Source organism: Felis catus, chromosome B1 (assembly GCF_018350175.1).
Source record: "Felis catus isolate Fca126 chromosome B1, F.catus_Fca126_mat1.0, whole genome shotgun sequence".
In the NCBI taxonomy this organism is placed as follows: domain Eukaryota; kingdom Metazoa; phylum Chordata; class Mammalia; order Carnivora; family Felidae; genus Felis; species Felis catus.
The window spans coordinates 66,660,632-66,683,167 of record NC_058371.1 but is presented as its reverse complement, the minus strand read 5'-3'; the positions used below and the strand labels follow the sequence as shown (position 1 = coordinate 66,683,167).

Sequence of the window (22,536 nt, the reverse complement as noted above, 5' to 3'; positions counted from 1 at the left end):
CATAAGCTTATTAACATCGATATTTTAGCAGAATAGTCTTGTTCAATTCTAAGTGTTAGCTGGAAAGAAATATTGTGTAAATAACTATTTAATGCCTGTTTGTATAATAATAATCTGATAAATTGTGGGTTACAGATAAAGGAAATATAAGTGGGTTTTCACATGCACTATTAATACAAATATTACAAGTATTTTTTTAGACCTTTTGGTCTTAGGTTATTAATTCTTGTTTTGTCAGTCTTGAATTATGCAGTCTGCTTTCACGTTATCTGTCTAGACTAAAAATTCTTGGGAACACTGTGTCTTTGTACTGCCTGAAAGAACTCAGTTTATGGTGATGCTATCACCTTATACTGGAAAGCCTATATGAATGGTAGAGTGATTAAGGAGGAGAATAAACTTAATATTAAAATACACATTTTGTGGAAATTGTGGTAAAGTGTTATGATGTTCCAACTTACTTCAAGTGATCCAGTAACAATAAAAAATATCTACTGTATTTATACAGTGAAATGAAATCAGTATATAAAAATATATATTGTAATCAAATATAGGTGAAACTTGGTAGAGGATATAGTAGTGTTTATTCTACTATTTTTTCAACTTTTGTGTATTTATACAAGTTTTTGTAATAATAATAAAATATTAGGCAAATAGTTGAGTATAATATCAAACTAAATTTGAATATTTAATTTAATTTACCATTGGTATTGCCTTATATTACATAAATACTCTTCAGTTTTAAAAATTATTTTTTTTTTTATTTTAGGGAGAGAAAGAGAGGATAACCATAGGAAAGGGGCAGAGGCAGAGACAGAGAGAGAGAGAGAGAGGATCCCAAGCAGGCACCATGCTCAGTGCAGAGCCCAACACAGAGTTCAATCTCATGACCCTGGGATCATGACCTGAGCTGAAATCAAGAATCAGATGCTTAACTGACTGACCCACCCAGGCGCCCCTACTCTTCACTTTTTAAACGTAACCTGGGTACACTGTGTCTTATGCACATAGAAGCTGGAGAATGTTGAGTTCTTAGATTAAGAGAAGACACAAAAAGATGATATAAATGTAGGCTCTAGATATTCAAATTCTCTGTTTAAAGAAGTGGCTATCAAAATTCTACTAGGACTAGAGAATTCTAATGTGTTATATCTTGCTATCAGGGTTCTATATTTTCTTTTTGATATTAGGAATTTATTCCATCAAAATGAGTTAAGATTTTCTTGTGCAATTGGGGACTTAAAGAAATAGAGGACTCCTTTTCAGTAGTTGTGGTTGTGGGGGAGATGAGGTTTAAACAACCACTTTTATAATATACAAGTACTATAACCCTATGCATATATATGCATTTATATTATTATATAATTAAATGTAATTTATCTTATTTAATATATATAAATACTATAAATGATTATTTAAGGATAAACCACAGAATAATTTTGCAATGAAAAAAACATTTAGGAATTAATTTTGCTGAGAAAAGAGGCACAAAATTATAGCTGTCTATACATAGGTTGTATTATACCAGGATATCCCATGCTTGCATGAGCATTATGAAAACAAAAAGTTGTGTCTTAGGTTTTAAACTCTTTGTGGCAAAGAGATCTGGCTGGTAATAGAATGATCTAGTAGTTTATGAAGACAATACTAACTAGAGAGATGAGTTCACCTGCTAGATGTAAAAAGGTTGGGTCTTTCTATCACATAATATACAAAATGTTTTATTATGATATTAGAAGTTGAGGTTTCATAATAAATCTATTTTCATGGGATGATTTTTTTAAATGTTATTTTTTATCTCTTTAAATTTACATCCAAATTAGCATATAGTGCAACAATGATTTCAGGAGTAGATTCTTTAGTGCCCCTTACCCATTTGGCCCATCCCCCCCTCCCACAACCCCTCCAGTAACCCTCAGTTTGTTCTCCATATTTATGAGTCTCTTCTGTTTTGTCCCCCTCCCTGATTTTATATTATTTTTGTTTCCCTTCCCTTATGTTCATCTGTTTTGTCTCTTAAAGTCCTCATATGAGTGAGGTCATATGATTTTTGTCTTTCTCTGACTAATTTCACTTAGCATAATACCCTCCAGTTCCATCCACATAGTTGCAAATGGCAAGATTTCATTCTTTTTGATTGCTGAGTAAAACACCATTGTATATATATACCACATCTTTATCCATTCATCCATCGATGGACATTTGGGCTCTTTTATTTTCATGGGATGATTTAATCTTACCTGAAATTAATTAAATGTTCGTATTTCTGAATTGAACACAATGTTTCTATAGTACCAGACTTGAAATCTAAAATAAAACTCAATTATTTTTGTTTACAATTTAACTTTTAAAGAAAATGAAAATGTTGCTTTTCATCATGTATTAAGGTTCATATATTTGGTACTTTTCGTTTCATGGTTTGCTTAACACAAAATTTCATTATTACTGTCTACTCTCTAACCACACACTTGAGTGCTAATTTTATTTATCAATATATATTTAGGAAAACTATATCTAATTCCTGTCCTAAAATTTCTAATACTATAGAATTAAAACTTATGCTTTCTCTATACATAGATATTTTTAGTATAAACAGGTAATAATCTTATTATATGAGTGTACAAAAATAATAAATAAAAGTAATTTTTCATCTACTCTACTCTCTCACATTCCTTAACAGTAAAATAATAAAAACAGCTGACAGTTTGGAGTTTATTCTTCCAGATATTTTATATGTGTGTACACATATATAATGTGTGTGTATATATATATATATATATATATATATATATATATATATAGTATATTATACTTTATTATGTAATATTAAATAGAACTTAATATTATTCTATATTAAATTTACACATAGCAGTATTTTTTGGGCCTCATTCCATGTCTGTGAATGAAAATTTAGCTCATTCTTTTAAGAAGTTTTATAGTATGACATAATATAGAGAAGGATATGACTTCTGTCTGAGATTTGTTATATTATTATGGATAAACTGATTATTATAACTGAACATGCCAAAGACACATCAGTGTCTGTTAACTACCTCAGAGACAAGTAGTCTGACTTTAATTTACAAAGGTGAATGAGAAATGATCAGTAAAATTATGACCTAAAATAAAGTTTTCATGTCAAATGAAGCCTTAATCATGTTATGTGTACAAATGAAGCTTCTGCAATATTTCAAATTTTATAAAAAGGCAGAAAAATCAAAGCATCACATGTCATTCATAATTCTAGATATGGAAAATTTGAAAAAAAAAAAACCTTGTGCTGTAGATATCGATATACTAGTTCAGCTTCTTTGAAGAATGTGGTATGTTCATGGGCGTCTGGGTAGCTGGGTCATTTAAGCGACTGGCTCTTGATTTTGGCTCAGGTCATGTTCTTGTGGTTCATGGGATAGAGCACTGAGTCAGGCTCTGTGCTGAATGTGGAGCCTGCTTGTGATTCTCTCTCTTTCTCTTTCTCTCTCTTTTTCTGCCCCTCCTCAACTCCTGTGTGTGTGTGTGTGTGTGTGTGTGTGTGTGCACTCTCTGCTTTTTTTCAAAATAAATAAACATTAAAAAAGAATGGTTTCAGCAAATCATTCATAATATTAAATTAATAAACTAATTAAGTGTAATTGATTCTATAGTTACATTAGTATTTAATTTGTAAAGGTTTTGGTTTTGTATCTGCAGAGAAACCATAGCATAAGAGTTTACATGTAACTTATTAGTATATTTAATATTTCAATAACTCTCTTAGTGAGAGTGAGTGTTCACAATAATTTGATTATTCTTTGAAACAGTCCATACCTTATTCAACTTTAAGAGATATTGACATAGGAAATAGCCTCAACAAAGATTACATATTATTTGTTTGCTATATAGTGAACATTTAGTTTTTGAGAATATATAACTTTTACATTTTAGACTTCTTTAATATCAAAAGTGAAAATGAAGGCATACCTGGATGTTTCTATGAAATGAAAAACAGAAATTAAGGAAAAGAAGAATTTTCCAGCATCATTGATGATCTACTTGACAGTATAGAATATAAAATTCACTGGGGCAATGACAGCTGGTTTGACCAGTGTCGAGAATATTTTGGTTGCTCAATAAATATTTGCTTAAAATACATATATGTGAGAATACATACATAAGCATGTAACAGATTATTTAATATTGCATATAAATGTGTTATTTTGCCTGCATAAAAAGTGTATGTTGATGAAGAACAATATGGGTCCGCACCTAGTGAATTATTCTTAAAACTAAAGCATTAAATTTTCTGGAAAAAAATCTGTCTACATTTTAAGATGGAGAGAAATGTTAAAGCATTTAATTGCGTGGTTTTCAACAAACAGAAATTATTCAGGCTACATGCACTGATAAGATTCAGGAGAAAGGCAATACTTTCAGAATAGCAGAAGAAGGCCCTTCCAAAATCTACATCTCAAAAAAGAAATCTTCATCTCCATAAAAGCCATGAGAAAATTGACGAAACGTGTCAAAAGCAACTCAAAACTCTGGATTTAACCAAAGGCTTGCAACCATCTAAGGAGTGACTATTCAGTAATAACAGCTAAATCTCTGTAAGAACAGCCAGTTTTTGACATATCCTATTTCCAACCTTGTGTCCCCAGGTTCATGGTAGCCTTTTAAATGACAGCCTCACAACCTGAAAGGTGTGAAAACTAACACCATTATAGTAATTGGAGAGGAGAAGCCCAGTGTGCAGCTCATCCAAAGTCCCCCATCGCCAAAGAATTGGCACTATTTGACATATATGTCACCACTCTGTAAAAGTCCCATTCCCAGATCTGATTGTCTGATTCTGAGCTTGCTCAATGGAAAAAGTCTCTTTCTTAGGGAGTTGGTAAAAAACTTAGTGACAATTATTTAACATCATAGTAGACTAAGGCAATGATACTGGTTGAGACAAACAAGAGGAAAGTAAAATATTAAAAGGAAAATTTGAGGAATTAAGATGTCCATAGTGGTTTTAAAAAATCTCCTCATTTTTTATAAATATAAAAGACCATATGCATGTGCAAAGATGTTTCATGCCGAGAAAACCCCAGATACATGAATGCTTCACTTGTGGCTAATTTTGAGGTTCTATGCAAGCAAGAAGTGAAAGGTAAAGCAGAGATGCAATCTGCATATAGAAACATTGAATGTGACCCCAAGTCAGAACTAAAGAATCCTGACGAAGTGTAAGAGACTTACTGATTCCAAGTATTTAAGGAAATCTATCCAATCTTTATCTAACCACTAAGCTAAATGAACAGAGACTTCAGTAGCCACAAATGTCAGGGAATGCAGACTTTATAGAATCAGTTCAGGAAGATCACTAAACTAACAAACAGCAAAAAACCCCAACATAGTAAACACCACCAACAATACATGGGAAAGAGAGGGAATCTACTACCCATACTTGTCAAATACATTGTCTGTGACATTCATTTTTTAAAAAAATAATTTTCAAAAATGCTAACAACCATTAGTTTTTTTCTTCATATCAAGTGAACAAAAGTAGTCAATAGAAACTCTTTAAGAAAGGACAGATGTTGGACATACTAGACAGATTTTAAGGAATTAAAAATGTTCAAAGAACTAAAAATAATCATGTCTAAATGATTAAAGGAAGGTATGGGTTGATATGTTACTAAATAGAGAATATCACAAAAAAGAGAGAAATCCTAGGGTTGCCTGTGTGGCTCAGTTGCTTGAGTGGCCGACTTCAACTTAGGTCATTATCTCATGGTTTGTGAGTCCAAGCCCCATGTCAGGATCTGTACTGATAGCTGAGAACCTGGAGCCTGTGTCTCCCTCTCTCTCTCTGCCCCTGCCCGACTTGTGCTCTTTCTCTCAAAAATAAATAATAAAACATCAAAAAGAGAGAGAAAAATTCTAAAAAAATATCCTGGGGTGAAAGTACATTGTTATAGACTGAATATTTTTTTCCTACAAAATGTATGTATTGAAATGTATTCCCGCCATGTGATGGTATTTGGAAGTGAGAATCTTTGGGAAATAATTGTCTCATGATGGTGAAGCCCTCATGAACAGGATAAGTGCTCTTATAAAAGAGGCCCCAAGAGTTCCCTCATCCCCTCCACTATATGAAGACACAGCAAAAAGATGGCTATTTATCTATGAACCAGATAGGAGACCATATATGATAGCACCTTGATCTTGGACTTCCCATTCTCCAGAATTGTGAGAAATTAATGTTTGTTGTTTTGAGCCATACTGGTGTTTGTCAAATTTGGCCCAAATGGATTAAGACATACATTAACTGAAATTTAAAATAATCACGAGAGTTCAACAGAAGATTTGAATTGGCTTAAGAAAGAATAAGCATACTTGAAAATAGGTCAAAAGAAATTACCCAGTCTTAAGAGCAGATAGAAAAAAGGGATGAAGAAGAAGTGGTCAGAGCTTCATATGTCTAGGGGATATCACAATGTGTACCAACATGCAAATAAATGTGACAAAGGAAAGCAGAGAGAAAGAGGCAGAACGTGTATTTGAAGAAAAATGGTCCAAAACCTCTGAAATTAAATAAAAAGCACTATTTATACATCCAAGAAATTCAGACTACTAATAGTATGTACAATAGCATGATATTAATATCATGACAAATTATATAGTTAGGTTGTCAAGAGTAAAAAAACAAATAGAGACTCTTTTTAAAGTTTTTATTTAAATTCCAGTTAGTTAACATACAGTGTAATACTAGTTTTAGGTGTACAATATAGTGATTGAACATTTCCATAGATCACCTTGTGCTCGTCACAACAAGCACACTACTTAATCCCCATCACCTATTTAACCCATCCCCTTACCTCCTCCCTTCTTGTAACCATTAGTTTCTTGGTTTGCCTCTCTCTCACGAAGAGAGTTAAGGGTCTCTTTCTTAGTTTGCCTCTTTCTTACAAAAAGAGACTCTTAAAAGCAGCATGAAATAACTCATCACACACAAAGGATTCTCAGTAAGAGTAATAGCAGATTTCTCATAAGAGCCATGGAAGTCAAAAAGCAGTGGGATGACATTCAAATTGCTGAAAGAAAAGGACCATCATCAAATAATTCTATATCCTTTAAAAATAAAAATAAAGATAAAGCTTTTAAAAAATAAATGAATTTATTGCCAGGATATGTGCATTATAAGCAATTCTAAAGGAAGTGGAATAATACATGAAAGTAATTTAAATCTATCTGAAAAATAAAGATCACTGATAAAGATAGTTATATAAGTAAACAGGAAAGGCAATATGTATGTGTTTAGACTTTTTATTTTTCTTCAACGATCTGACTTAAAAACAACTGCATAAAGTAATAATTGTAAAAGTTAAACTGTATAAATATGTAACTGTATGACAGATAACACGAAGAAGAAGGATAGAGCATGGATCTATTTTGGAGAAAACATTTTATATATTATTGAAATTAAGTTAATATTAATGTGAATGATATAGATTTATGTAAAGATATAATTATAAACCTCAGGGCAACCACTAAGAAAATATCTGAAAATGTATACTGGAATAAATAACAAAGGGATGAAATGGAAGACTAGAAAATGTTTATTTAACATGAAAGAAGGCTATAATGTAGAAATAGAGGAATATAAAAGAACAGAAGACATATAAAAATAGCAAAATATCCTATAGGATTTAAGAGAACAGAAGACATAAAAATAGCAAAGTATCCTAAATTACTTTATCAGTAATTTCATTACACTTAAATTGTTTAAACATCCAACGAAGAGTCAGATGTTGATAGCATGAAAAAAACATGTTATCCAACTATGTTTTATGCATGGGGACACACTTTAAATTAAAACTCACAAGTAGACTGAATTAAAGAGTAGAAAAAGATATACCATGCAAATAATAACTAAAAGAGAGCTTGAATGGCTCTATTAATAAGAGACTAAAAAGAATTTAAGAAACAAAATTGTTATTAGCATCAAAGAATGTCATCTTAAATGATAAAAGGATCGAAAGATCAGGGAGATATAGCAACTTTAAGCATGTGTGCAGCTACTAACAGGGTTCTAAACTGTATACAGGAAAAACTGAGAGAATTGAAAGAAAATATGGAAAATTTAACAACTGTTGGAGATTTAAATATCCCACTTTCTTTTCTTTTTAAATAATTTTTAATGTTAATTTTGAGGCAGAGAGAGAGACAGAGTGTGACCGGGGGAGGGGAAGAAAGAGAGGGAGACACAGAATCCAAAGCAGGCTCCAGGCTCTGAGCTGTCAGCAAAGAGCCCAAGGCAGGGCTCAAACTCAAGGACCACGAGATCATGATCTGAGCCAAAGTCAGACACTTAACCGACTGAGCCATGCAGGTGCCCCAAATATCCTACTTTCAATAAAAGGTAGGACAAATCAGTAGAACACAAAGAACATAAAAGACTTCACTAGAACTATAAACCAAATATAACTAAGGAACATCTAGAGAGCAGTTCACCAACAGCAGAATATGCAGTCTTCTCAAGTGACTATAGGGCATTCTTTAGGATATAATATAGGTTAAACCATATAACAAGTCTCAGTAATTTTAAAAGAATTGATATCATGCAAAACATGTGCCCTGACCACAATGGAATTAAATTAGAGATCAATAACAAAACGAAATTTGGGAAATTCATAAATATATGGAAATTGTTTCAAAAACTAAATAACTAATGGGTCAGTGAATAAATCCTAAGGAATATTCAGAAGTAATTTTACATGAAAGAAAATGAAATACCAAAATACAAATACCAGAATTGTGGAATATAGCCAAAGTGTTTTTTAAAGTGAAACTTATAGCTATAAACACCAGCATGAAAATAAAACAAAGATTAAAAATCCTACCCTTTTGCCTCAACAAAATATAAAATAGAGAGTAAGCTAAACTCAAAGCAAACAGAAGAAAGAAAATAAAATTGATTAGGGCAGAAATAAATGAAATGGAAAATAGAAAAAATAACAGTCGAAACCAATAACATCAATAGTTACAGCTTTGAAAAAAATCAACATTGACAAAATTTTAACTCGGCAGAACAATGAAAAAGACATAAATTACTCACATCAGGAATAAAAGAGTAAACTCTTTACTACTTGACAAAAATAAAAAAAATAAGAGGAAATACTATGAACAATTATCTGCCAAATACATATACAATATATACATACACTGCATATGTAATATACATATATATGTATATAATATACCTATATATATAAAACCAAGATAAAGTGGAAAAATTCCTAGAAGGATACAAACTATCATAACTGAATCAAGAAGAAATAGAAAATCTGGATAGATCTATAAAATTAAAAAAAATTCAATTAATAATTTTGAAAATTTCCACAAAGAAGAAAACAGGCCTACACTGCTTCAATGGTATACTCTACTAAACATTCAAAGAATATTTAATACCAGTCCTTTACAAACTCTCCCCAAAATATTAAATCAGTAAACAGTTTTCCACAAATTTTATTGGACTAGAATTACCCTGATGCCAAAACAAGACAAAGGTATCAAAAGAAAAGGATAGTACAGAGCAACATATTTTAAGAATATAGCTAGAATAATCCTCAACAAAATACCAGCAATCAAATCTAGCAATATATCAAATGGATTATACTTCTTGACCAAGTGGGATTTACTATAAAAATGCAAGGCTAACCTACTCGAAAATCAATCACTGTAATACACGATACTATACAATAAAGGACAAGATCCTCATGACTATCTCAAGAGATGTAGAAAAAAAGCCTTTGACAAAATACAACACCTTTTACTGGTAAACACTTAACAAACTAAGAATAGGTGACTTCCTTTGCCCAGTAAAGCCATCTATAAATTACCCACACATAACACATTTAAAAAAAATGTTTATTTATTTTTGAGAGCCAAGAGAGAGAGAGTGTGTGAGAAGGGGAGGGGCAGAGAGAGAGGGAGACAGAATCTGAAGCAGGATACAGGCTCTGAGCTGTCAGCACAGAGCCTGATAGGCACACATGAACCCAGGAACTATGATCTCATGACCTGAGCTGAAGTCAGACACCCAACAGACTGAGCCACGCTCCCCACAGCTAACATGTTTAATGTTTGAAGACTGAAATTTTTCCCTCTAAGTAGAGGGCAAGACAAAGACTTCTACTCTCATCTCTTCTGTTTAACATTGTACTCGAAATTCTATACAGGGAAATTGGGCAGGAAAAAAGTTTTAAAAGACCTCCAGATTAGAAGGGAAGAAGTAAGACTATCTCTGTTCACCTATAATGTGATGCGTATAGTCTTGCATATAGAAAATCCTAAGAAAGCCACAAAAAAAAACACTATTAGGACTAGTAAATTCATAAGTTTACCAAAGAGTAAGTTCAATATCCAAAAATTATTTGTATTTAGATTAACTGGCAATGAAAAATCCAAAAATGAAAAACATTCCACTTATAATAGTATCAAAAATACAATGCTTGGAAAGAAGTTTAGCAAATAGTGAAAATCTTGTCCATTGAAAATTACCAAATATTTTCATTGAAATCTTTAAATTTTTAATATTTTTCAAAAATGATTTTTAAATATCAAACTAATGGAAACCATTACATGTTTATGAATCAGAAGACTAAGTATTATTACTATTATTACTATGGCAAAATTCCCTAAATTGATCTACAATTTCAATATAATCTTTATTAAATAATAATACCAACATTAACAATAATAAATATTCAGGATGAAATCATCCTCTGGAAAATTTTGATGATTCTTTTTTACCCTAATAGATGAATTTCAGGATATTCTACCTGTTAATGCCAAAATATTGCTATATCTTTACAGATGATATGTTACCAGCATTTCAATGCTCAAATTTGGAATCCAGGAGCAGAATAGAAGTTCAACGTATTATTTCCTCACTCTGATTTTACTAGTGTATCCATGATTCTACAGCAAAGAAGGTAAGATTCAGAATCATAAAGTCATTCATCTATGCAGAGCAAATTTAGTTTGCCTCTGTGTGAAAACAATTTAAAATCACTGCTTGAATTTTTTTTTTGTTTTAAAATGTTGCTCAAAATGTAATGATCCATGATAAAAGCTACAAATTCTTTCAAACCAGTTGGTGCTGAGGATAAATTTCCATAGCTAAAGCAAATTTATAAACCACATCTATTATTTTAAAAATCTTAACAAAAAAGAAATACAAATGATAAGGTGTGTGATTCCTCTTCAACAAAGAGGTTCTTGTAACTTTCTTCGAATTGGTACAATTTAGTCATGATTACATCATATGCTGATATCTAATGATGTTGCTTAGGAGACTAATTTTTTTCTCTTTCTTTTCAATAAGAGGAAATACCAGTAGTAATAACCCCTGGGGCATCTACTGATGCAGATTTTGAAAGAAAAATTAAGTCTGTTTCTTAATTATCCGTAATAGCTTCTAATAGAAGTAAGGTGTGTAGGGGAGCCTGGGTGGCACAGTCGGTTAAGCGTCCGACTTCAGCCAGGTCACGATCTCGCAGTCTGTGAGTTTGAGCCCCGCCTCAGGCTCTGGGCTGATGGCTCGGAGCCTGGAGCCTGTTTCCGATTCTGTGTCTCCCTCTCTCTCTGCCCCTCCCCCGTTCATGCTCTGTCTCTCTCTGTCCCAAAAATAAATAAAAAACGTTGAAAAAAAAATTTTTTTAAAAAAGAAGTAAGGTGTGTAAACAGACTTGCTAGGAGGGCAGCCTAGAAGCAATTTACATCAGTGTCAAACACAAATTATACCTAAAGGTTTTGCATTCAAATAACTCAAGCTAAGTTAGGAAGAGTTAGTATAATTAAACCTGCATATAAAACCAGATCTAGTTTAAAAACAACACTTTTTAACATCAAAGAACATGCAAGTCTCACATCTGAGAATGGTTGCTTTCAAAAATATGTTTAAGTGAATTTTATTTTAATAACCACAGTATCAAATACTTTATTTTATTAATACATAAAACAGAGTAAGCTTGTTAAAAATAATAGTATGTTTTGAATTATAGGTGCAAGAATTCCAGTTTAGCCTGGAGACATTGCTTGATGCACACATGGTATTTTGTTCTTGACCCTTTGATGCTCTTTGATTTTGAACTCTTAATAGATTGATTTATAAAATGGAAATTTGGGGTCTAATTTCAAATGTTGTCTTTTAGTGGAAATTTACATTTGCTTCTCTTAGTAGTCAAATGTCATTCTTAACCAGGACCACAATTGGCCCCTTACAGCCCCCCTGGATGAATCTGAGGGTTTCTGGTGCTGCTCCTGTGCTTTATCCACTGGCCAAATGCTTAGTCTTTTAAATGATAACAGCATTCTTTTCTTCTTGATGCCTTGTTTTAGCATTTGCTTACTCCTGTCTTTTCACTGGCTATGACTTCTTTGCAGATTTCATTTTTCACCGCAAGTCAGCTTCTCTGTCTCTCTCCTTAGATAGTCTCTTAATTTCCTGTTTGCTCACGAATACAATGAAAATTATGTTTTTAGCAGAATGTATTCTTTTGCATTACAAATGACTATTACCAACATCTATTTTAAAAACATTATTTTGTCACTATTTTTAATTTTTTTTTAATGTTTATTTATTTTTGAGACAGAGACAGATTGTGAGCTGGAGAGGGGCAGAGAGAGAGGGAGACACAGAATCTGAAACAGGCTCCAGGCTCCAAGCCGTCATCAAAGGGCCTGATATGGGGCTTGAACTCACAAGCCATGAGATCATGATCTGAGCCGAAGTCAGACGCTCAACCTACTGAGCCACTCAGGCACCCCTGTCACTATTTCTTTTTAAATTTTTTTTTCAACGTTTATTTATTTTTGGGACAGAGAGAGACAAAGCATGAACGGGGGAGGGGCAGAGAGAGAGGGAGACACAGAATCGGAAACAGGCTCCAGGCTCCAAGCCATCAGCCCAGAGCCTGACGCGGAGCTCGAACTCCCGAACCGCGAGATCGTGACCTGGCTGAAGTTGGACGCTTAACCGACTGCGCCCCCCAGGCGCCCCCCCCCCCCGTCACTATTTCTAAGAGAGAAAGGATAGTAAACCTCATATACTTGCTTTAAATACATAGTGGACAGAAAAAAAAAAAAAAAAAAAAAAAGCAAATGACATGGCAATTCTGCCGATTAACCCAGCATATAGCTTAAGAGGGATGGTGGATATTCTCAGCTGACAGCCAGTCATGTCATCATCATTTTCTTGCTTACTTACTCTGTAAAATTAATTGGTTCACATTTTTCTCTAAAACCTTAGTTTCAGAACTCTGAAGTGGGAAAAATAGTAATACACAATTGAGATTATTTCATGTATATTCTTACCTGTTTTATGCCTAATTCGATATGTGGCAGCTATTATCTATCAGTGTTATCATTACTTATTAGATAATGCAGAGACAAGAAACAGGACAGGATAAAGAAAACACAAAAATAATAAGAAAAGTAATCAGAGATAAAAATGCAGTTGTCTATTGAGTAAGAAACAAAGAGAATAGGAAGTTGAGAGAAATAGAGAGATAAAAAAGAAAGATACATAGGCATAGACTGGGAATAAGATAAATAGGTATTTAGGTTCATATAAATAAAATCAGATAAAAACAAGGAAAGTAGAATTTTGGAGAAACAAATTCAGAGAAACATACAGAGGCAGTGAATGACTGTAGATACTGATTTGAATTACATTTGTAAAGATTTGTACTTTAGTCATTGAGCTTTAAAAACTCAATATCACTGGGGTGTCTGGGTGGGTCAGTCAGTTAAGTGTTTGACTCTTGATTTTAGCTCAGGTCATGATCTCACAGTTCCATGAGTTCGAGCCCAGCATCGGAATCTGCACTGACAGTATGGAGCCTGCTTGGGATTCTCTCTCTCTCTCTCTCTCTCTCTCTCTCTCTCTCTCTCTCTCTCTCCTTCTTCCCTGCTCATGATCTCTCTCTCTCTAAAAATAAGTAAATAAACATTTAAAAAATCAAATATCACTGATTATAAAAATTCCTTAGTGCAGTTTATTTCTTAAGTATTTTCAGTTATTATGAATGTTATTACAGTCTCCCGTCTTTCCAAAATCAACTCCAAATTCATTCGCTTCTAAAATTCACAGTTATATAAAATATTATTTGAGGGGCGCCAGTGTGGCTCAGTGGTTTAAGCATCCGACTCTTGATTTTGTCTCAGGTTCATGATCTCACAGTTCCATGAGTTCGAGCCTGGCATCGGAATGTGCACTGACAGTATGGAGCCTGCTTGGCATTCTCTCTCTCTGCCCCTCACCTACTCACACTCACATGTGCATGCACATTCTCTTTCTCTCTCTCTCAAAATAAATAAACATTTTTAAAAAATAGAAAGGATTATTTTTTAAGCTGAAATTTACCTGTTTGTATTCTTTTTATTCAAATTAGAATTGAATGTAGTACACAGAAAATTATGCAGGCAGCCCAGAAAACAAGTTTCTTGTCCCATTTATAGCATCAAATAGCAAGATAACGTTGGGAAAGTTAATAAACTTCATTAAAGTTAACTCTTTTATCAAATGAGATTTGGATTAAATAAAAAAATATATTTATTTATTTTTGAGAGAGATTGAGAGCATGAGTAGGGAAGGGGCAGAGTGAGAGAGAGACAGAATCCCAAGCAGGCCCCACACTGTCAGCATGGACCTTGATGTAGGGTTCAAACTCACAAACCATGAGATCATGACCTGAGCAAGAGTCAGAGGCTTAACTGACTAAGCCACTCAGGCACCCAGCAGCATTTTCACCTTTATATCCAAATGTAAATCATAGCATGTTGTAAGTTACCATCTGAGTATCAGATGTCTTCTTTTCCATTTACACTGTATTTAACATGGTGTGTGTAATTCCAAAATTAATTGGTTTTATAGTTTTAACACACTTGGAGCAAGAACCTTTAAAAATCAAACTATTTCATTATAAAAGTTAAGAATCTTTGCTGTAGAAGCCTGCTTAAGATTCTCTCTCTCCCCCTCTGCCCTTCTTCCCTACCGGTGCTCTCTCTTTCTCTAAAAAATTACAAAAAAAAAAAAAAAAAACACAAAACCTTGAGATATATGTTTAAATCAGAAACACTTAAATATTCTTCATTCTTGGAATGTTTGAGAATGTTATGCTACAGCCATAGGCTGGATCACATACATTCATGATTACTATAGCTAATAATTTTAAATAACTTCGAACATAGGTGCTTTTAAATGTTATGTAAAAATATCCAGCATGAAAGATAAACTATATGATATGTATTTGACTATAAAAAATACATATGCTTAGAATAAAGCCTAGGAAGAAAGACAAATAATAATATAATTTGTATCTAGATTATAAGATTATTTCTATTTTTCCTTTTTATAAGTTTATTTTACTAATTTTTAAAAATACTTATTATTTTAAGAGACACAGAGAGAGCATAAGTGGAGGAGGGGCATAGAGAGAGCCAGATTAAGAATCCCAAGCAAGGTCTATGATATCAGTGCAGAGCCTGATGTAGGGCTCAATTCTATGACCCTGGTCTCATGACCTGCGCTGAAATCAAGGGTAGGACGCTCAACTGACTGAGCTACCCAGGTGCCTCAATACTATAAGGTATTTCAAATACAGAGCACCAGATGAAGTAAAAACAAAGAAGTACCACAATCCTGTGCACACTGCTATTGTCACCTGAGAGCTGTCTTCATTCTTTCTTTAATTCCAAAGGAGAGAGAATAAATTATTAAATGTGACTGTGTGAATGAGGCCTAATCCTTTTATTGATGTAGAAAACTGTAACTTATTTTCTAACAGTACAAAGGGAAACAAAATGCTTTGAAAATTTGGGAGACTACAAATTCTAGAATTGGCAGGTTGGTGAGGTACAATTACACTGAGAAAGTGATAATGGCAAGGTAGAGTGAAGAGAAACATTCTGAGGAAACTTCTGGAAGCTTTCTATTTTTCTCATATACTACTAGGTCATTTAGGAAAAGTCCTTGGTCTATATTAAAGTAATATTTTTAAGGCAAAATATGATATATGAGTATATTTAAAGATTACATTTTCTTTTAAAGTTTATTTTCTTCTATTCAGCTAATCTGAAGATAGTTTGGGATATTTCAATAATCAGCACATGTTTATAATTTTACTTTTTAAGGTCAGGTGTCTATGTCATTAAAAATAAAATTACTTTAGTTTGTAGTATATAGCTAGAGTAGTCATGACTTCCCTCCCAATATTTTTGCAGCTTGTGAAAAATAGTAGCTTCCCCAACATCCACTCATGATCATGCATCTTTGATCAATCTATTCTTTACTTGGTACAGAAGGAAAGGCATACACTACAGTGACCTCGGAGGGAGATAAGTACCACTGCAGTACATATACACACTCCTTTTTGTGCCTACAGATAAATCTCTGCCAAGGTGAAGTAGGAAGGAAATAGGAAGGGAAGAAAAAGGCAGGAGAGACCCATTTTTCTTATCAATTCCATTAACAAAATAAAGATTCAGAATCTGAAGTCAGTAGACAGTAAATCACTTCCTAGCTAACTTCACACTCACAGAAGCCCTATGAAAGATTAACATACAAGAATTACTTTTACTGCACATACACAGACTAGAGATAAGGACAAGGGTTTTTCTAACCCGTTGCTGAAAAATTAATGAGCATTCAGATAATAAGCCCGTTTTTATTTCCCCAGTCCGAATCAGGAAGTTATTTTCTTTCTGGCACAGACCTCCCCAAACCCTTGTAATTTCTTGCGTAAGAGCACTAGGAGCCTCTTGTTTATTAAGGTGACTCTTGAGTGAGCTCCTGGATGGCTCCTGGAAGGGGGCTGATCACCAGAAAGACCCAGCCATGATAAGAAGCTTGGAACTTTCAGCACCCTGCCGCCTCTTCCTCCAGAGAAGAGAGGAGTTGGAAATAGAGTTAATTGGTCATGCATTTGTGAGGAAGTCTCTCTAAAATCCCAATAGTAGGGAATTGGATTCAAAGAGTTTCCAGTTTGGTAAACACATACAGACCAGGAGGGTCAAACATCTCAACTGCATGGGAACAGAAGCTTCTGCACTCAGGAAACTCCTGGATCTCATCCTATGTATCTCTTCATCTGGGTGTTTATCTGTATTCTTTATCATCTCCTGTAATAAACTGTGAATATAAGTACGTGATTCCCCAAGTTCTGTGAGTCACTGTAGCAAATTTATCAAACCCGAGGAGGCGGTCATTGGAAACTCTAATTTCTAGCTGTCTGGTCATCGTGACTGGAATCTAAAGTAAGAGGGAAGGTGGCATAGTCTTGTGGGACTGGGCTTTTAACATGTGAGATCTGATGCTATCTTCCGGTACATGGTGTCAGAATTGAGTTGACACCCTACTGGTGTCCAAAAACTGCTTGTTCTTGTGGGAACCACCATCCCCGCCCCCAACCCCATCTCCACACACACACACATTTGGTGGCCAGAAGTGTGTTTTGTGTAAGTAGTAAAGGAGACACAGGGATAAAGACCCACGGCAGGGAAGAACTGTGTTTTTCCCAATACAGAAAGTAGAGAACTGGGGAGCCTGGGTGGCTCAGTCGGTTGGGTTCGACTCAGGTCATGATCTCCCAGTTCGTGGGTTCAAGCCCCACGTCAGGCTCTGTGCTGAATGCTTGTTCAGAGCCTGGAGCCTGCTTTGGATTCTGTGTCTCCTTCTCTCTCTACCCCTCTCCCACCTGTGCTCTGTCTCACTTTGTCTCTCAAAAATAAATAAATGTAAAAAAAATTTTTTTTAAAGAAAGTAGAAAACTGAGGTGTTTTTTTTTTCAGTTTTAGTAAATGCCTTTTTTTTTCATCCATTCTGAGAGGAAAACAAACAAACAAAGAATCTAATTCATATAATGCTTTGAAAGAACTATTGAATAATAGACTTTAATTTATTTCTGGTCTTTATATTGAAATAGTTGGTTGTTACAGGAAGATCAGTAACACTAAACATTGGAGAACTGACAGGCCTAGATTTCTTAGGAAACAAACAAAAAAGTAAGGTCAAGTGATATTTAAATAATTTCAAGGAAATCTGAAAATAATCTTAAAATTTTTCCCCATAGAAATTTTCCACAGGAGTAAAGAAATTCATTGCCTTAAAAAGGTTCAGAAGTGAAAAAGGTAGTATGCATTTCCACATATAAAGTGGTATGCATATTCCACATCTGATCTGTGCTTTTCTCAGAAACCACTTAATATTTTAATTATACATTAAACTTGTATTATATTATAATCTTATTTACTCTTTTTATACTATCCATTCTTTATTGTGTAGCTCCTCTTTGCAACATTTGTACTTTAGATATTTTAAATACTGCATTGCTTATGGTAAAAGCAAAAATGTGTATTTTAACAACTCTTAAGAAAGTTCTTTTTTTTAAGTTTGTTTCTCTGAGAGAGAAAAAGAGAGAGAGAGAGAGACAGAGAGAGAGAGAGAGAGAGAGAGAGGAAATCAGGAAGAGGCAGAGAGAGAGGGAGAGATAGAATCTGAAGCAGAGTCCACAGTACCAAGACGGAGCCCTATGTGGGACTCGAACTCACAAACCGTGAGATTATGACCTGTGCCGAAACGAAGAGTCAGATGCTTAACTGACTGAGCCACTCAGGTGCCCCAAAAGCAAAATGTTTTAAAAGAGATTGTGTTCTAATTTGTTTAAGCACTGGTAATCAAAGTCTAGATTCTTTTCAAGAGATGTTGTGCACTTGAATGGATTCTGTCCCTTGCCCCAGAGGTAAGTACATGATCCAGAATGGGCCTATTTATACCCTTGGTCACAGTAGTTGTTTCAGGGATAAGAATGAGAGTGGGTCAAGGCACAAAATAATTCTTTGTTCCTTGGCTACTTTTGGAAAGAGGTCCTCTCCTTATGATCAAAAATATGGACAGAAAGAGAAATAGAGACCTAATGCCAATATTTTGACCAAAGTTCATGTGTATTTGATCCAGAAGATGCCTGGGTTTTTCAGTTTACCTAGGTCAATATATACTCTATTTGGGTAAACAAGATTGACTTTGGGTTCTGTCTGTTTTAAATGAAAATTATTATCTAATATAACAGGAATTAAATTTAAGTGTATAATTTCAGGAACATCATCCGAGAAGTAAGAAAAGTTAGATTTCATGATTTGTTTGATTTTTTTTAAAAAATGGGTGCCCCTCACCCTAATCAGTCTTAGTTAAGTCATCTGTATGTCAATTAAGGATTTTAAAACTTAGGTTACTTTCTAAAAAATTGGTTATGCAATTATCACCCCTCTTAGCTATCATCTATATTCCTAAATGGAGAATGCCATTGTAACATTTTGGTAAGAACAGCTTGTGACTTACAGAGAAAAGCGAGAATATGGCTCAAAGAGATAACCACTGTGTTTGCACATCTTGGCCTTTGTGCGAATGTGCTCTTTTTAAAAGTAGCACATAGGGGTGCCTGACAGCTCAGTCAGTTGAGCATCTGACTCTTGATCTCAGCTCAGGACATGATCTCATCGTTCCTGGGATGGAGACCCCTTTCAGCACAGAGCTGGCTTGGGATTCTTTCTCTCCCTCTCCCTCTTTCTCTGCCTCTCTCTTTCTCTCTCTCTCTCTCTCTCTCTCAAAATATAAATATATAAACTTTAAAAAAAAATCACGTGTAAAAAACAAGTTGTTTATCTGTCTGATTCCTCTGATCAAGAATCTTCCAAAGCATTCTTCTCAGTTGGTGATAAAGATAGTGAACACATATCTTCTTTAACCTCCTGTCAGTGGCTTTGCCAAGACACATGAAATATGGCAGATTTACAGTGTATCAGTAAATGAGTGTAAACAGCCATCAGACATTCTGTCTTTATGGTGGTTGGAGTAGTTTGATATCAAAATATAACACAGGCTCTTGATTGATTTCTTAATATTCATTTAGTACCAGTATTAGCTTGGCTATATACATTATTACTAAGCTCAGAGATCTCTATGTTACACTTGAGCAGGACATACCCTATTTATATTGCTTCTACTCTGTTAGAGAAAAAGAACATAGTATCTGGATCAAATGTAGTCTTAAAATATTTGTTGTTAACTTCAGCTAGCAAATGCAGCACATAGCACTTTAATATTGTTAGAAAAAAAGGTTAAACATATGGATAATAGTCTCTTGCTATACTCTTAAGCTTATCTGGGTGCAAAAACTTGAGACAGTAAAACAAAAAAGAGTTAAGTGTTTTTATTAACTAGAAATATTTAGGCTGTGTCAATAACAATAGGAATCAAGCTATGTATATTTAGAATTTTTAAAGATGCCATTGTGTTTTCTAGATGCTTTTGTATATAATTATTTCTTATTCTACGTTCTTAGAAAGAGTGAATTAAAAAGGGAGAGAGAGAAAATACATTTAAAAATAAAGAGGAAGTGATCTGATTTTTCTAGAATGACTAGTCTTACTAGAAGTTTCCTTACCATACTTAATTGTGACATAAGAATAAATTGACTTTCTAAAAATATTGAGAGTAAAGATGAAATAAGTCACTGGACTTAAGCATCTGTATATTCAAGAAAGCCTCTGTCAATGGCGATCTGAAGTCAGTAAAATGAGGCCTGTATAGTCAAGAATCTAAACTGGTAAAAATAGTTCATGTGTATGATTTGGGGAGAAAATAAAATATATTAAGCATTAGCACTATTTATACAGCCTGGCTTTTCAGTCTGTATTCAGTGAGGCAAGCAGAGAGTCACTATGGATGTAATGGGATAAGGGATTTACTATTCTAGTTTGACCTTTTACATTTGTGGATGAAGCTTGGACAGCCAAAGCCTGGAAGGGGAAATTAGAGGAAAAAGAAGTCAGTCACTAACCAGTCAGTCTGAAAAGACAAGCACTTCTACTCCCAGATGTGGGCTTGAGAAGGAAAAACCTATGGGAGGCTCCATGCAAAGCTGCTGCCTCTGAGCGGCTTTATCTCTGACAGCTGGGCATACAGTGAACTTCGGGCCTCTGTTGGTCAGCAAGTTCAAAAATCTGAGAGAAGACCTAAAGAGATCAAAGAGAGGTTGGAACCCATGGGTGTGTGACAGCTTCAGTAATGACCCCATCCTTTATTTCTGTTTTCCAAATCTTTTGTCCAACTCTCACCTCAAACTGTACAAGAGAGGGGATTCTGGGAAAACATTGTTCCAGCTTAACCAAGTCAAGAGAACACAAAACATGACCAATGTTCTGGCCCCTTAGAATATCAAGTTGTCTAAAACCAGCCTTTAGAAGAAGGAGTTTTACATAAAGAATGTACAACCTTGAGAAATGTATTCAGAATGACCCCTATTCAGTAGATGCAATAGGCAACACCTTATCTTGACTAAATAATACCAAATTTGACCAAAATCTTGGTATTTATATAGGTACAGCATGTTATTGTTACTGTAAAATGATGACCCATATAAACTGACTCCAGTATAGAACAGTATAACATGACAAGAGCAAATTACAAATAATTAAAGAAGAGCAATTTCCTAACTAGACAAAGGAAGTGTTTTGCATTTAGCAGGGAAACATAAAGAATGAATAAACAAATGTAAGAGGACTGAAACAGATGAAAGATACAACCAGCTGTAATAGCAGGAACTACAGAAAAGTAGCAGCCATTACAGTTTAAAGACATTAGTGTGTAGGGAATCTGAGAGAACCTGGGACCAATAAACTTTTAAACACCACTGTCTCAGGAGAAAATTACTAGTTTAGGAGGACAATAGAGATTCCAAGGACATTGTGACAAAACAGGAAACTGGGACAGAGTAGGACATTGCCTTTGGCTATTTTCTGCTAAAATACCTGAACAATACTTAATAAAGAGAAATGAGCAACTAAACAAGAAAAGGACTATTAATAGACCATAAAATAAATATACATATTAATGAATATACATATTAACATATTAGTTAATTTATGATCATTTCCTTGTAGTGGTATTACAATTATTTTTGAATTTGAATTTAATTCCTAAAAACAATTTGAAGTAATCCATTTGTTGCTAAAATAGAAATCTTTCATCCAAGTGAAATCAACTAACCATTTGGAAATAATCTTGACCTACCTATTGGTGATTGGTAAACGAGTGTCACATTTATAGTTTATTGAGGTGACTTTTAAATGTGAACTGGCCACAACAGGTGTATCTCCTAGAAAACAGTCTTGTATGTGGTGCTGCATAACCTCATTGGAATTTGTCAGACATTTTCAACACTTCCACCCCCACCCCTTTTTATCACAGTGATTGGGAAGCAGAAGCTACATTTGTTATTCTTCCTTGAAGCTAGAGTTCTGTATCCATTTAAATTATAGAAATAAATAACACTCTCATGGGATTTGAAAGAAATTTTAACTTAGACCATTTTATTGCACTTTTAAAGCAGGGAGAGCAAGACCTGACACATATGAATATTTGTAGCAGATTCCATATTTTTGTGTGTAACTATAAGTTTCATAGAGATGAGACAAGCATAGAGGATGTGTACCTGAAGATTCCTT

At 34.0% G+C, this 22,536-nt stretch overlaps 1 long non-coding RNA gene across 1 annotated transcript in view; it reads left to right on the top strand.

Annotated features, from left to right (window-relative positions):
- LOC123384891 overlaps positions 1-22,536 on the top strand; it is a 214,519-nt gene that overhangs the window by 111,752 nt on the left and 80,231 nt on the right. The window contains exon 3 of the long non-coding RNA XR_006596607.1: positions 10,846-10,964. This is a non-coding gene — a long non-coding RNA (uncharacterized LOC123384891). The remainder of the gene's footprint in view (positions 1-10,845; positions 10,965-22,536) is intronic.